Below are 12,468 nucleotides of genomic sequence, written 5' to 3'. Positions count from 1 at the left end.
CAGTATACAAATTTGCATGTTTCACTGCTTTGTACTGCATATATCACATTGCTCAGTTTGTGTCTGGGTGTTTGGTCCAGAGGTGGACAAGCTTCTGCCTTAGTGCATTCTTGGGTTTAAAGTGGGAGTGTATATTGTATTGGTTAAAAATACTCCTGAGCTTTTCAGATATTCCTACAATGTACAGAATGACAACATTGCTTTGTTTGTTGTTCTCTTCTTTGTCTGTTATGGAGCAGCTCCTAGTGGGTCTTTTTGATGAAGGCTCAGTTGGGATGGCCACAAGATCTGAGGGCTTTCTTTATGTGTTTTAGTTCCTTTCCCCCCCATCTTTGCTGGTAGACAAAATTGCAGCCCAGTGATATAGGGTTCTGGTCAGGGGTGAAATGCTACTGATTTGCTCTAGTTTGGGCAAACCAGTAGTGATAAAAACTACCAGTTCAAGCAAACCGGTAGGTAAAAAAAAGTTTTAAAAGGCTACCGGTTCACGTGAACCGGTAGTTAGCTACCAGTTCAGTTGAACTAGTAGTTTAAAAAAGCTATGATCCGATGATCAGCTGTGCCGCACAGTTTAGTTCACTAGAAAATAGGAAATCCTGCTTTCTAGTGAAGCTAAACCACATGGCACAGCTTATCACCCCTCCCCTGCTGTTCTACTTATCTTCCCAAGCTTCCTTTTGGCACGTATTGCGTACTGCGCAATCACGTGTGCACAACTTTTTAACTAGCTTTTTAAACGTGCAGTACATGTTTGATGCTCACTGCCCATGCGCACACAGTATGCGTTTGGTGCGCATATATGGCCAGCGAACTGGTAGCAAACCGATTCAGATTTCACCACTGGTTCTGATCACTCCCATTTTGTGCTCCAACAAATCCTTGCTATCCATCATCTCTTGCCTGTTTTAAAGCTGTAATTGTTCATTTTTTAACTTCACTCCCATATTCCTCTCTTGGATCTTTATCCCTATCTGCATCTATGTCCTGACTATTCATTTTAAACTTTTCTCCCATCTCTGCCCTCTTCCATTGTCTAGCTTCCAAAATATCTACCCCTGCCCCTGTCTCCCTTTCAAAGATGTCTTCCTGCATCTCCGGTTCCCTTTTTAAATCTCTTAAAATGTTTCCCCCTTGGTTTATTTCATCAGTCATTGTTGTTTTTGTTATTGTCTCCTTTTTGTCATCTTGTTTTGTTTGCTGGTTAATCTATTCTGATTTTTATCTGTTCTTTCAATTGGCTCCTCCTTTTCCTGTGCGGCTTGATCACTCATTGTCCTTTGCATAATATTTCCCAGTTTTTCATCCATGTCATGTATTAAGTTCTTAATCTCCTTGTGGTTTCTTATCAGAATGTACTTGATGTTTTGAAACATTGACACAATTTCTTCCCAGATTCTACTCATTTCATCCTGATGTGGCATCTCGCCTTGTTTTAATAAGTCCAGCTCTTGTCCAGTAATCCAAAAACTATATATTCAAGCCTAAAGTCACTCCCCAGAAATAATTCAATATTCACAATTTTTGTATTCCATAGTTAATCTATTCCTTTAGATAATCCCAAAAGCTTTCCAGTACCTCCTTAAATCCCCTTTATGCATTCAATCTTGTATCATAGCATTCAGGGGTCTCTTTAATGGAAAAATCTTCCTTATTCACATATTTAAATCTCCAGCAGTCATGATGTAGGTGCATAAAACATGTCCTTGTCAGAATTTTCCAGGACTCTCAGTTTAGATTTAAATGTTAACCAGTTAAATAAGTCAAAATATAAAAACAAAGTTAGTTTTTTAAGGTAAATAGTTCCAGTATTTTTAAAATATGTTTCCAGAACAACACCTGTTCATTTAAAAGTCCAATTTTCTGTATTTTTAACAGGGTTTTTTTTTATTTTCTCTCCTTAATTCTTTTCTTTTAATTCTGAAGTTTTTCTCCAAGTGCTTAGTTGCTGCTTTAGCAAATAGTTGTGAGACTCTCTTTTCCTGGGTTATTTCCTTTTGGGGTTAGATTTTAAATAAGAAAGAATCCTCTCACCCAGTTCCAGACACTGTTTGCTAACTCCACTCCAGCACCAGTCTTAGGTGTTCCTTGGCTGCCCCAGCTTTGTGTCAGCCATCTTTAGGCTACCTCTTCTCATCATGGCTGAGAGAAAAAAGTCCCAGGGTCCAGAAGGAGAGTTGTGACTCTCCATGGTCTCACAAGGCACCCCTCTTTGCTTCAGTGACCCTACAGGGCAGCTTTGGCTCCTTTTGGAGCCCACCAACAGTGAGAACTCAGCATGGGAACACACAGACCTACTCCTCGTGTCCGATCTCGCTGCGACGTCAACCAGAAGTCATAATGAAATATTTCTGTGTCAGAGAAAAGACCTAATATGATAACAACACTACTCTTGCTTGGATTCAGACTTTGTGTTCTCCTCTCCTCCCATTTATCCCAATTCTCTAAGTTTACCATCTGAAAACTGCAGGAATTATACTCCAGATGAAGTTTGGTAGCAGCTTCTATTTGTCATGAGATGTACTGATTCTCCAACAAAGCAACATGGTGGCCTAAGATTCTCACCTCCCACTCGGAAGGTTCAGAGTTCAATCCTAGGTAACGGCAGATGTTTCTTTCTTAGGGCCCAAAGAAAAAATAACCAGATACCCTTCCTGACTGCTAAGTGGGATTTGCAACAGATATTTTTTTCTGCTCAGTCACCCCAACTTTGCATTAAAGAGCTACAGGGTCATAAAAAGAAAAAAATATTGATTCTACAACAAAAAAGCAGTTTGTGTGTATATCATGGCTACCAAAAGTTAGAACTTTATGCCATTTCCTCTCACTGATACAAGATCTGCTGCCAGCAAGCATTCTGCTCCAAATGTTCAGAGGTGTGCCTTTGGCCCAATTCTTAGGCCAGTTGGCATTGAAAGACAAAATTAACAGAATATAATTCAGCTTTCCCCAACCTGGTGCCTATATTATTATGATTATAATTTGTTACCATTCTTGCCTCTCATTGCTTCACATCTCAATAGATTTTGGTTGGACAAGATAGGCATAATTGCTAGATTTTTCTTCCTATGTGATTTTTTTTTTCTTATCAAGCAGAGAAAGACTGCTGCTTACTCTTTTCAGTTATGTGAAGGAAATGCTATTTCATCCCATCCTAAAACACAGGTGTATAGCATCCAAAGATAGCCAAGAGAGAATAGCATATATGTCCTTCCTACACTGTGGTCAAAAATCAACTAAGAATATGCTTACATACCATGAAACACAGAGTGAGGAAACAAATTTACCTTATGAGAGCCTAAATCGGGGAATGTATATGATGGAGGAAAGTAGACTTTTTTATTTTAAAAAGGAATTATCTAGCAATTGATGGTTTGGTAAAACAGGAAAAGATGTCCAGAAAGGCTTTGTGTCAGTAAAAGTTGTGAATGAAAAGAATTACACATTTTTTTTGTGATTAAAAAGAATTAAAACTTATCAGACTTGAAACCTGTTTTATTAACATATATGGTGAAATAGAACTCATTTTTGTACTGCACATGTTTAATGTTATTGCTACATCTAAACTCACATAATTAATCCTCCACTTCATTGAGTACCTTTTTTCCACATCTCAACAAAACGACAGATGTCAAAAGAGGGAAAGATTTTTTAAGAATTAAGACTTTCAAAGAGAGTTCTGTTTTCCAATGTATGTTTCCAAGTGAAGGGTGATCTAGATTCAGATAACAGAAAAGCACCATGGCTAAAAACAACAACCTCATTTTCAATATTTTGATTTCAAGAATAAATATCCTTTTAATGTTACAGTTTTTAATAACCCCAATATCTATAATAACCCCAATATCCAAAAAAGGATAACAAAGAATGTTCTTTCTGCGCCAACTAAAAAAGCTCAAACTGCCCAAGGATCTGCTGATCCAGTTCTACAGAGGAATTATTGAGTCTGTCATCTGCACCTCTATAACTGTCTGGTTTGGTTCTGCAACCCAACAAGACAGACACAGACTTCAGAGGAAAATTAGAACTGCAGAAAAAATAATTGCTACCAACCTGCCTTCCATTGAGGACCTGTATACTGCACGAATCAAAAAGAGGGCTGTAAAAATACTTACATCCTGGAAATAAACGGTTTCAACTCCTACCCTCCAAATGACGCTATAGAGCACTGCACACCAGAACAATTAGACACAAGAACAGTTTTTCCCCGAATGCCATCACTCTGCTAAATAAACAATTCCCTCAACCCTGTCAAACTATTTACTAAATCTGCACTACTATTAATCTTCTCATTGTTTCCATCACCCATCTCCTTCCACTTATGAATGTAATTTGTTGCTTGTATCTTTATGATTTATACTGTAATTGATTGTTACCTGATTGCTTAATTGTAGCCTATGACTATCATTAAGTGTTGTATCATTAAGTGTTAAATTTGTACCCTATGACTATCATTAAGTTGTAAGTGTTGCACTTTGATGAAGGTATATTTTATGTACAATGAGAGCATATGCATCAAGACAAATTCCTTGTGTGTCGAATCACACTTGGCCAATAAAAAATAATATTCTATTCTATTTTGTTCCCAGGATTTTTATGATGAAGTAGCCGATCCTTTGCTTACTGGAGTTAGACTATAAGGAAAATGCCATCTCAGATTTGATTCAAAACAGTTTTAAACATTATTATGATGGCTCTGAAATAGTTGTGGCTGGACGAATTACAGAGAGTGACCTGAACAGTATCACAGCAGAAATAAAAGCTCAAGGAGTAAGTATTTTTGAAATCCAACATTCCTCAAGATATGGCCACGAGATTCCAGTTTCTACAACACAAACAAAATATTCACAGTTCCAGAAACATAATTCTGTAACATATTGCTGAGAAAGTAGATGCTTCAAGGGAGGTCATTAACTAGTTTATCTCCCTTTATTGATATTCTAGAACTAATCTTGAAATTTTGATTTTGGAAGTTGTCCGTATTGACATTGCTTCTAGAGACAGGAAAGCACCAATATTACTGGTATACAGTATTTGCTAATTATTTCACTTAATACTTAGCCAAACTGAATTTAAACTGCCAAGCCATATCCAATCCATCCATCCACATATAAACATCAGCTTCACCTGTCATAAGACTCACACAAAGCATTTTCGGGCAGTGAGACTAGTTATCACTAGTTTACATGGCTGAAAGCTATGTGGTCATGTTGAGCATGGGTGACAAATAAAGCATCATCCACTCAACACAAGATATTAGAAGGGGACTAATGGCACTTTGTCCACCTAACTAATGTTATTCAGAGGAACAGGTTTTTCTGAGTTGCAGCACATTTCATCAGATGCATTGAGTGGCTAGGTTGGTGTAAGGTTTAATTTGAGATTTGGCAAGGAGGGGAAAATAGGCATTTATTTCTTTATTATTGAAAAATAGTTATATAGTGAATACATAACAACCCAGCTTGTACCAAACTCTGGGCAGCTCACAACTAAGAGATAACACCACATTTGTGTACAATGAAAATATTAAAACCAAAATATAAGTTATTTGCGAGACAGTACAAGTATCTTCTCAAGTAATAATTGTAACAAGACCCATGGGGTTTATTGAGACCTTTAAAGACTGCCTGAAATTTTTTGATATATGTGAGTTCAGCCATCTGTTGCTCAATGTACATAAATATAGAAATAAACACCTGTATAAATGTGTACTGCTGAAAAATTATAGTGCAATTATAAATCCAACCTTTTCTTTCTTCTAGGCACTAAATGAGTTGATTTATACTGAACAAGCTGATGTTGAGGAAACAACCAAAGCTTTCGAAGAGCAACAATACATATTTGGAGAATATATTGAGATATTCTGGGCTTATCTCACCATTCAACAACTTATAGAAGCACGGTAATATAGGACTTTTTCAACTTTGTGGTTACTCCAGAGATATCCATGAGGATCGGTAAATCAATCATTTTCCATCCCTTTCTTGAGAAAGATTATACTTTAGGGAAACTTAATTTCATTAGTTTCATTCAATAGTGTCTGGAATGGATTAGTAGCTATTCATCATTTTTGGCCTGTAGTTGTTTTGATCTTTTGGCCCAAGTTAAATTGCTTTAGATAATGCAAGATAATTATTGCAGGTCTTCTAACTTCACATTAGAGTTTGATAAGTTTAGTTTTAAGTCCCAGTTATCTCTTCTTTTAGGACACAAGTCTTTTGTTTCCCAAGTATTCATGAGGCTCATAACCTATTTATTTTATTATTTATAACAATTTAGAATAGAATAGAATAGAATAGAATAGAATAGAATTAGAACAGAATAGAATAGAATATAATTTTTTATTGGCCACATGTTATTGGACCCACAAGGAATTTGTCTTGATGCATATGCTCTCAGTGTACTTAAAAGAAAAGATATGTTCAAGGATTCTAAAGTACAACACTTAATGATAGTCACAGGCAGAGGTGAAATGTAAAATTTGTTACTACCAGTCCTGTGGGTGTGACTTGGTGGTGGGGGGGGCAATGTGACTGGATGGGCATGGCCAACTTTTTTTTTAATTTTTGCTTTTAAACAAAGAAAAAGCCTCTGATGATCAGGCAACTCAGCTGGGATGGCCAGAGCCTTTTAAAAGCATTTTTTCTATAACCTCTTCAGCCAAAGAGGTTGTAAAAAATGCTTTTAAAAGCCTCTGACAATCCCAGCTGAGCCACGCGATCATCTGAGTCCTTTTTTTACTTTTAAAAGCATTTTTTTCGGTTGAAGAAAAAATGCTTTTAAAAGTAAAAAAAAACCCCTCTGATGATTGCATGGCTCAGCTGGGCATGGGGCCAGGAGCAGGGATTTTTGCTACCGGTTCTCTGAACCACCTGCCGCCATCACTACCGGATTGGGCGATCCAGTCAGAACTAGGAGCATTTCACCCTTGGTCATAGGGTACAAATAAGCAATCAGGAAACAATCAATATCAATATAAATAGTAAGGATACAATTTACAATATGTGTTGCATTACAGGGTGGAAAAATACTGAATAATGAATATTATCATGGTTAAAACCATTTCTAAATGCTTCTCCAATGTCCTTGCTTTTAGTGCTGTAGCACAGGGAGATGAAAAGGAAAATATTACTGCTAAAGCTCTGGAGTTGTCTCTGAAATACCATTAACATCCATAGTTGTCACAAAGCCAGAAGACAACGAAGAAAAGGAAGCCGTTGCTGACAAACCCACAAAAGGTACAGATATTGTCATAAGAGATTAGTCTATCTGGCTTTTAGTGGTTTGGGGAAAATATTCAAAATATTCACAGCTGAACTAGTCGAGAATATCCTGAAGCAACAGGTAGTATGCTTTCCCCTTAGAGCGGGATAGGAAAGCATGAATTTTGTAGCGTGTGTTTTTCAGCAGCATCTTCAAACAGACCAAGGGGGAGCAGATTGACGTCAGCAGCATCATGGAATGGCAACACAAGCTCCACCTCTTTTCTACATGAATTTGGACATTGCATGTATTCCCCAAAGAAGAAGAACTTGAGAAGAACAATCTCACAATAGGGCTTTTGTCATCTTTTGTTCTTATTTTTTACATTTTAACTTAAATATTTTCAAAACACAGTTTAAAAATGAGAAAAAAACAAACAAAAAGTAGAAATGCGATTTTTAGCAATCTCTTGCTAAAGCAATGTTTCTCAATCTTGGCATCTTTAAGATGTGAAGAAGGCTTCCACACGCTGCCACTTTCTCCTGTGTGGGAAAGGGGGGGTGGTAGTACAAGGGATTATTAGACATAACAACATTCTTCCTGTTGGTCAAGGTCAGTCTGAGCTCGCATCTGGAGAAGGAGTGGCCGGAGTGATGTCTCGAGATGGGACGGTTGAAGATTGGAGCATATGACTGGCAGAGGGGTCATGAGGGTGGGGATTTGGGGTTTGTATTACTGAGGGAGGAACCCAGATCCCCAGATTCGGATTTCCACCAACTGTGCCAGATTACCTATGCTAGTAAAAGAACTTTGAAAGATGTTTCCCTCTGAGTCTTTTCTGCAAGGAGGGTTTTCTGGAACGCTGACAGAATAACAATGGAGATAACGGACATCCATGTGTAGTTCCTTTTCTGATATCTACTTTTTCCGTCATTTCACCATTTATTATTACCTTTGCTGATTGGTCTTTATATATAGTCTTAACCATTTTTACAAATCTATCCCCAAAGTCCATCTTTTGTAATTGTGTAATCATAAATGGCCAATTCACATTATCAGATGCCTTCTGAGCATCTAAAAGTAGCAATGCTATTTGTTTTTCTGAATGTGCTTCATAATATTCCAATGTATCCAATATAATTCGTATATTATCTCTAATTTGTCTTTTAGGCAAAAAAAACAACATTTTGGTCTGAATGCATAAATTCATTCAGCAACCTTTACAGTCTCTCTCCACCATAATTGATGCAAATATTTTATAATCTGCGTTTAGTAGTGAAATTGGTCTATAATTCTTTATTTGTGGCAAATCTGATTCTTCTTTTGGTATAAGAATTATATATGCCTCCATCCATGACTTCGGAGCCTTGGCTTCTATTAATAAATCATTAAATACTTGTAACATTTTATCGCTTAGTACATCTTGCAATTCTTTATATAATTCTATTGGTAATCCATCTGGTCCCGGGGTTTTTCCATTCTTCTGTCTTTTAATCCCTTCTATCAATTCCATCATTGATATTCTTTCTTCTAATGCTTTTTTAAATTCTTCCGGTATTTTAGGAATCATTGCTTTTTCCAAATATTGTTCTATATTCCCTTCTAGTATCTGCTCTTGTTGGTATAATTTCTTGTAATATTCCTCAATTATTATTTTTCTTTTCCTCATTTCGATAACGTATCTTTCCATCTTGGTCTAGTAATTGAGTTATCTAGTTAGTTACTAGATTTCCAGTTTATTCTTATTGAAATAGGTCAACTATACTTTTTTGCAGTCAAACTAGTTTAGCAAAAAAAATTAATGTTTCTCTTTCTCTCTCTCTCTCCCTCCTTCCCCCCATCTTTTATCATTTTTTATTTTATTTCTTTATTTGTCAAACATGTACAAGATAACAGATATAGGTATAAACTTTAATATGAACACAGGAAATTGATACGAATAAATGAGGACAGTAGGACAGGGATGGTCGGCATGTTGGTGCTCTTATGCACGCCCTTTACAGACTTCTTAAGCATGGAGTGAGGTCGACAGTAGACAGTCTAAGGTTAAACTGGGGTTTGGGGATGCAAGGATAGAGTCAGGTAATGCATTCCAGGCATTGACCACTCTGTTGTTGAAGTCATATTTTCTGCGATCTAGTTTGGAGCGGTTTACCTTGAGTTTGTATCTATTGTGTGCTCGTATATTATTGCGGTTGAAGCTGAATTAGTCATTGATAGGTAGGATGTTGTAGCAGATAATTTTGTGTACTATGCTTAGGTCAGACCGTAGGCGGCGTAGTTCTTAGTTGTCCAAGCCCAAAATTTCAAGCCTGGTGGCATAAGGTATTCTGTTGTGAGCAGAGGGGTGAAGTACTCTTCTTGTGAAATACCTCTGGACTCGTTCAATTGTATTAATGTCCGATATACAATGCAGATTCCAGGCAAATGAGCTGTATTTGAGAATTGGTCTAGCAAAGATTTTGTATGCCCTAGTTAACAGTACAATATTACCGGAAAAGAAGATTAGGTTAACAACTCTTAATGCCTTTTTGGCAATGCTGTTACAGTGAGCTCTGGTGCTTAGACATTTGAGATGAGTACTCCAAGGTCCTTGACAGAGTAAGGGTGATCTACGAGGTCGTATCTGCCCAGATTGTATTTGATGTTCTGATTTTTTTTTTTTTTTTGTCAATGTGTAGGACAGAGCATTTGCTGGTTGAGATTTGGAGCTGCCAATTGTTTAAACATTCTGACATGTAGTCAAGGTTGGTTTGTAGGACAGCAGCATTGTTGAATAGTTTTACGCCATTAGCGAAGAGGATGCAGTTGCTTATAATATGATCACAAAGGTCATTTATGTAAAGTATAAAGAGTGTGAGTCCTAAAACGCTGCTTTGGGGGACACCGCTGTTAATTGGTGCAGGGTTTGATAGGACGTTCCCTATTTTGACTAATTGTTGCCTGTTTGACAGGAACACAGCTATCCATTTATGCAGGTATCTAGAAATCCCTAAGAGTTTAGCTTTAACAATAGTTTGTCATGTACCTCTGAATCAAAGGCTTTGCAGAAGTCTATGTAAATTGCATCTTTTGCTTTACCCTGGTCAAGTTGTGTAGTCCATATGTTTTTGCAGTGTAGAAGTTGCAGATTACAGGACAATTTTTTCCTGAAACCAAACTGCTTGTTAAAGAGTAGGTTGTTTGTCTCTAAATGGAGGGTAATGGATTGGTTTATGATTGATTCCATAACTTTGCAGATGACAAAACACAGTGAGATTGGTCTGTAATTTTCAACTAGGCTGGAATCACCTTTTTTGAAGATAGGGATGACCATGGTTAGTGACCATCTGACCACCTCTCATCTCTTGATTGACACATTTTGTTCACTGTAGACCATTATAACACATTTTTGCGTGAAGTCAAAAGAATCAGACACACATATACAAAGAGTGATTGATATCAATAATAATAAAAGAAAAAGTAAGGAAAAAATTATAAATCTTACTGAGGTCCTGGAGAGTGAATCCATGAAGTAAAAGCAACAAAAGGGTTTCAGGTCTTCCTGTTTGAGGCAGAACAGCTAGTGGTGGGAATCAGCTGATCCCATCTGGTTCGGGCAAACCGGTGGTAAAAATTCTGGCTGGCCACACCCCTCCCTGCCCACCCCGCCCCATCACTCCTCATTTCGCTGGGGTGGAGCAGTCCTTAACAAGCTCCGAACCGTTGGTGCTGCTCAGAGGTGGATTTCAGCAGGTTCTGACCAGTTCTGGAGAACCGGTAGCAGAGATTTTGAGTAGTTCGGAGAACTGGTAGTAAAAATTCTGACTGGCCCCGCCCCCATCTATTCTCTGCCTCCCGAGTCCAAGCTGATCGGGAGGAAATGGGGATTTTGCAGTATCCTTTCCCTGCATGCCCACCAAACCACGCCCACCAATCCATGTCACACCCACCAAGCCACGCCCACAGAACCGGTAGTAAAAAAATTTGAAACCCACCACTGGTGCTACTCCAAGCCTGGATACTCCAAGCCTCCAAAATGTCTGAATAAGGCTGGGTCTAAATTTTAATATTGTGTGAATTCATATGCGTATGTGAGCTCCAATAGCAGTTTGTTCTAAAGAAAATTCCTCATTTCAGAGGTGCAGAGATGCTCGAAATATCAAACCTCCAGTTTGCAAGAAAGGAACAATATGGGCAACTATCAACAACCCATTGATGACAACTGCTCCAAATCCAGCTGCTTTAGATAGATATTAAATAATACGGTGAACAAGATGGAACCTTACCAAATTTTCAAGGCCAATTCCCAAGCAGTCAAGCAGAGGTTGCCAATATTATCTTCTGATACTGCTCAGAGAAATAATAGCAGAACCACCATTAATTGCCATTGTGGGAAGAATCTAACAGGCAAATTTTTTCACTGTTCAGACTACAATTTAAGTTGGTGCCATCAGTGGATTTTTTTATATATCCATACCCTGAAGGACTACAATACTTTGTACTTTATGGATGCAATTGAGGGGAGAATTCCATGGCTTATTTTAATATTCTTGGCATCTGCCAAAAAAGAGCTTTGTTGAATAGTTGTTAGGGAAGCTTGGCATCATAGAGAAAAGCTGCTCAATTAAAGATACTCAAAAAGCAGGAGAGTATTTGATTTTAAAGTTGTGCTGGAGATAGGGCAGAAAGGAAGACATGTCCTCTTTTTGCAGAAATCTAGTAACCTTCTTCATGGTTGCAGTAGCTAAGACTTTAATAATGTTACCTGTAATAAGTATGAATGGATTTGTTAAGGTTATATGTGAGACACAACTAATTTCTTCTCTTCTCTCAGATATAATAGCTTTATTATGAAGAATGAGGAGGCCATAACTATGAAGAAGAATAGCAACGTGCAGGAAACTTGCAAGATGGCAGGGAGGGCAGATCAACTATTGCAATGTGTGTGTATTTTTCTTTTTTTGTCACAACATTATATACAGGAACATATATTTAAAGGAAACAATAGGACAGGAACGGTAGTGTTGTGTCTTGCCCGCCCTCAGAGCAGCCGGGGCCTTCTTACCTGCTCCCGAACACTGAGGAATGTATGCCTCCCGGCCCAAGTCCTGGCTCCATGCCCACACAAACTGCAGAAGAAGGAGCATCTCCCTGCCCCAGCCCTGACTCCATGCCCAGGCAAACGGAGCAGCTAGACCCCTCCCCCTCCTCCACAGCAGGTGAGCCTGAGGAGGGTTTACTCCCAACAACAGCTGATTGGAGTAATCCTCGCATCAGAAGATTGGA

At 38.1% G+C, this 12,468-nt stretch overlaps 1 long non-coding RNA gene across 1 annotated transcript in view; it reads left to right on the top strand.

The window, feature by feature from the left end:
- LOC131192980 (uncharacterized) overlaps positions 1–12,468 on the top strand; it is a 24,393-nt gene extending 11,925 nt beyond the window's left edge. Inside the window, exons 2-5 of the long non-coding RNA XR_009153818.1 lie at positions 4,587–4,767; positions 5,760–5,899; positions 7,094–7,235; positions 12,017–12,468. This is a non-coding gene — a long non-coding RNA (uncharacterized LOC131192980). The remainder of the gene's footprint in view (positions 1–4,586; positions 4,768–5,759; positions 5,900–7,093; positions 7,236–12,016) is intronic.

The sequence above is a fragment of the Ahaetulla prasina genome, chromosome 2 (assembly GCF_028640845.1).
Source record: "Ahaetulla prasina isolate Xishuangbanna chromosome 2, ASM2864084v1, whole genome shotgun sequence".
NCBI classification, from domain to species: domain Eukaryota; kingdom Metazoa; phylum Chordata; class Lepidosauria; order Squamata; family Colubridae; genus Ahaetulla; species Ahaetulla prasina.
Note: the sequence above shows the minus strand (reverse complement) of the source record. Positions and strands in the feature narration are given on the sequence as shown.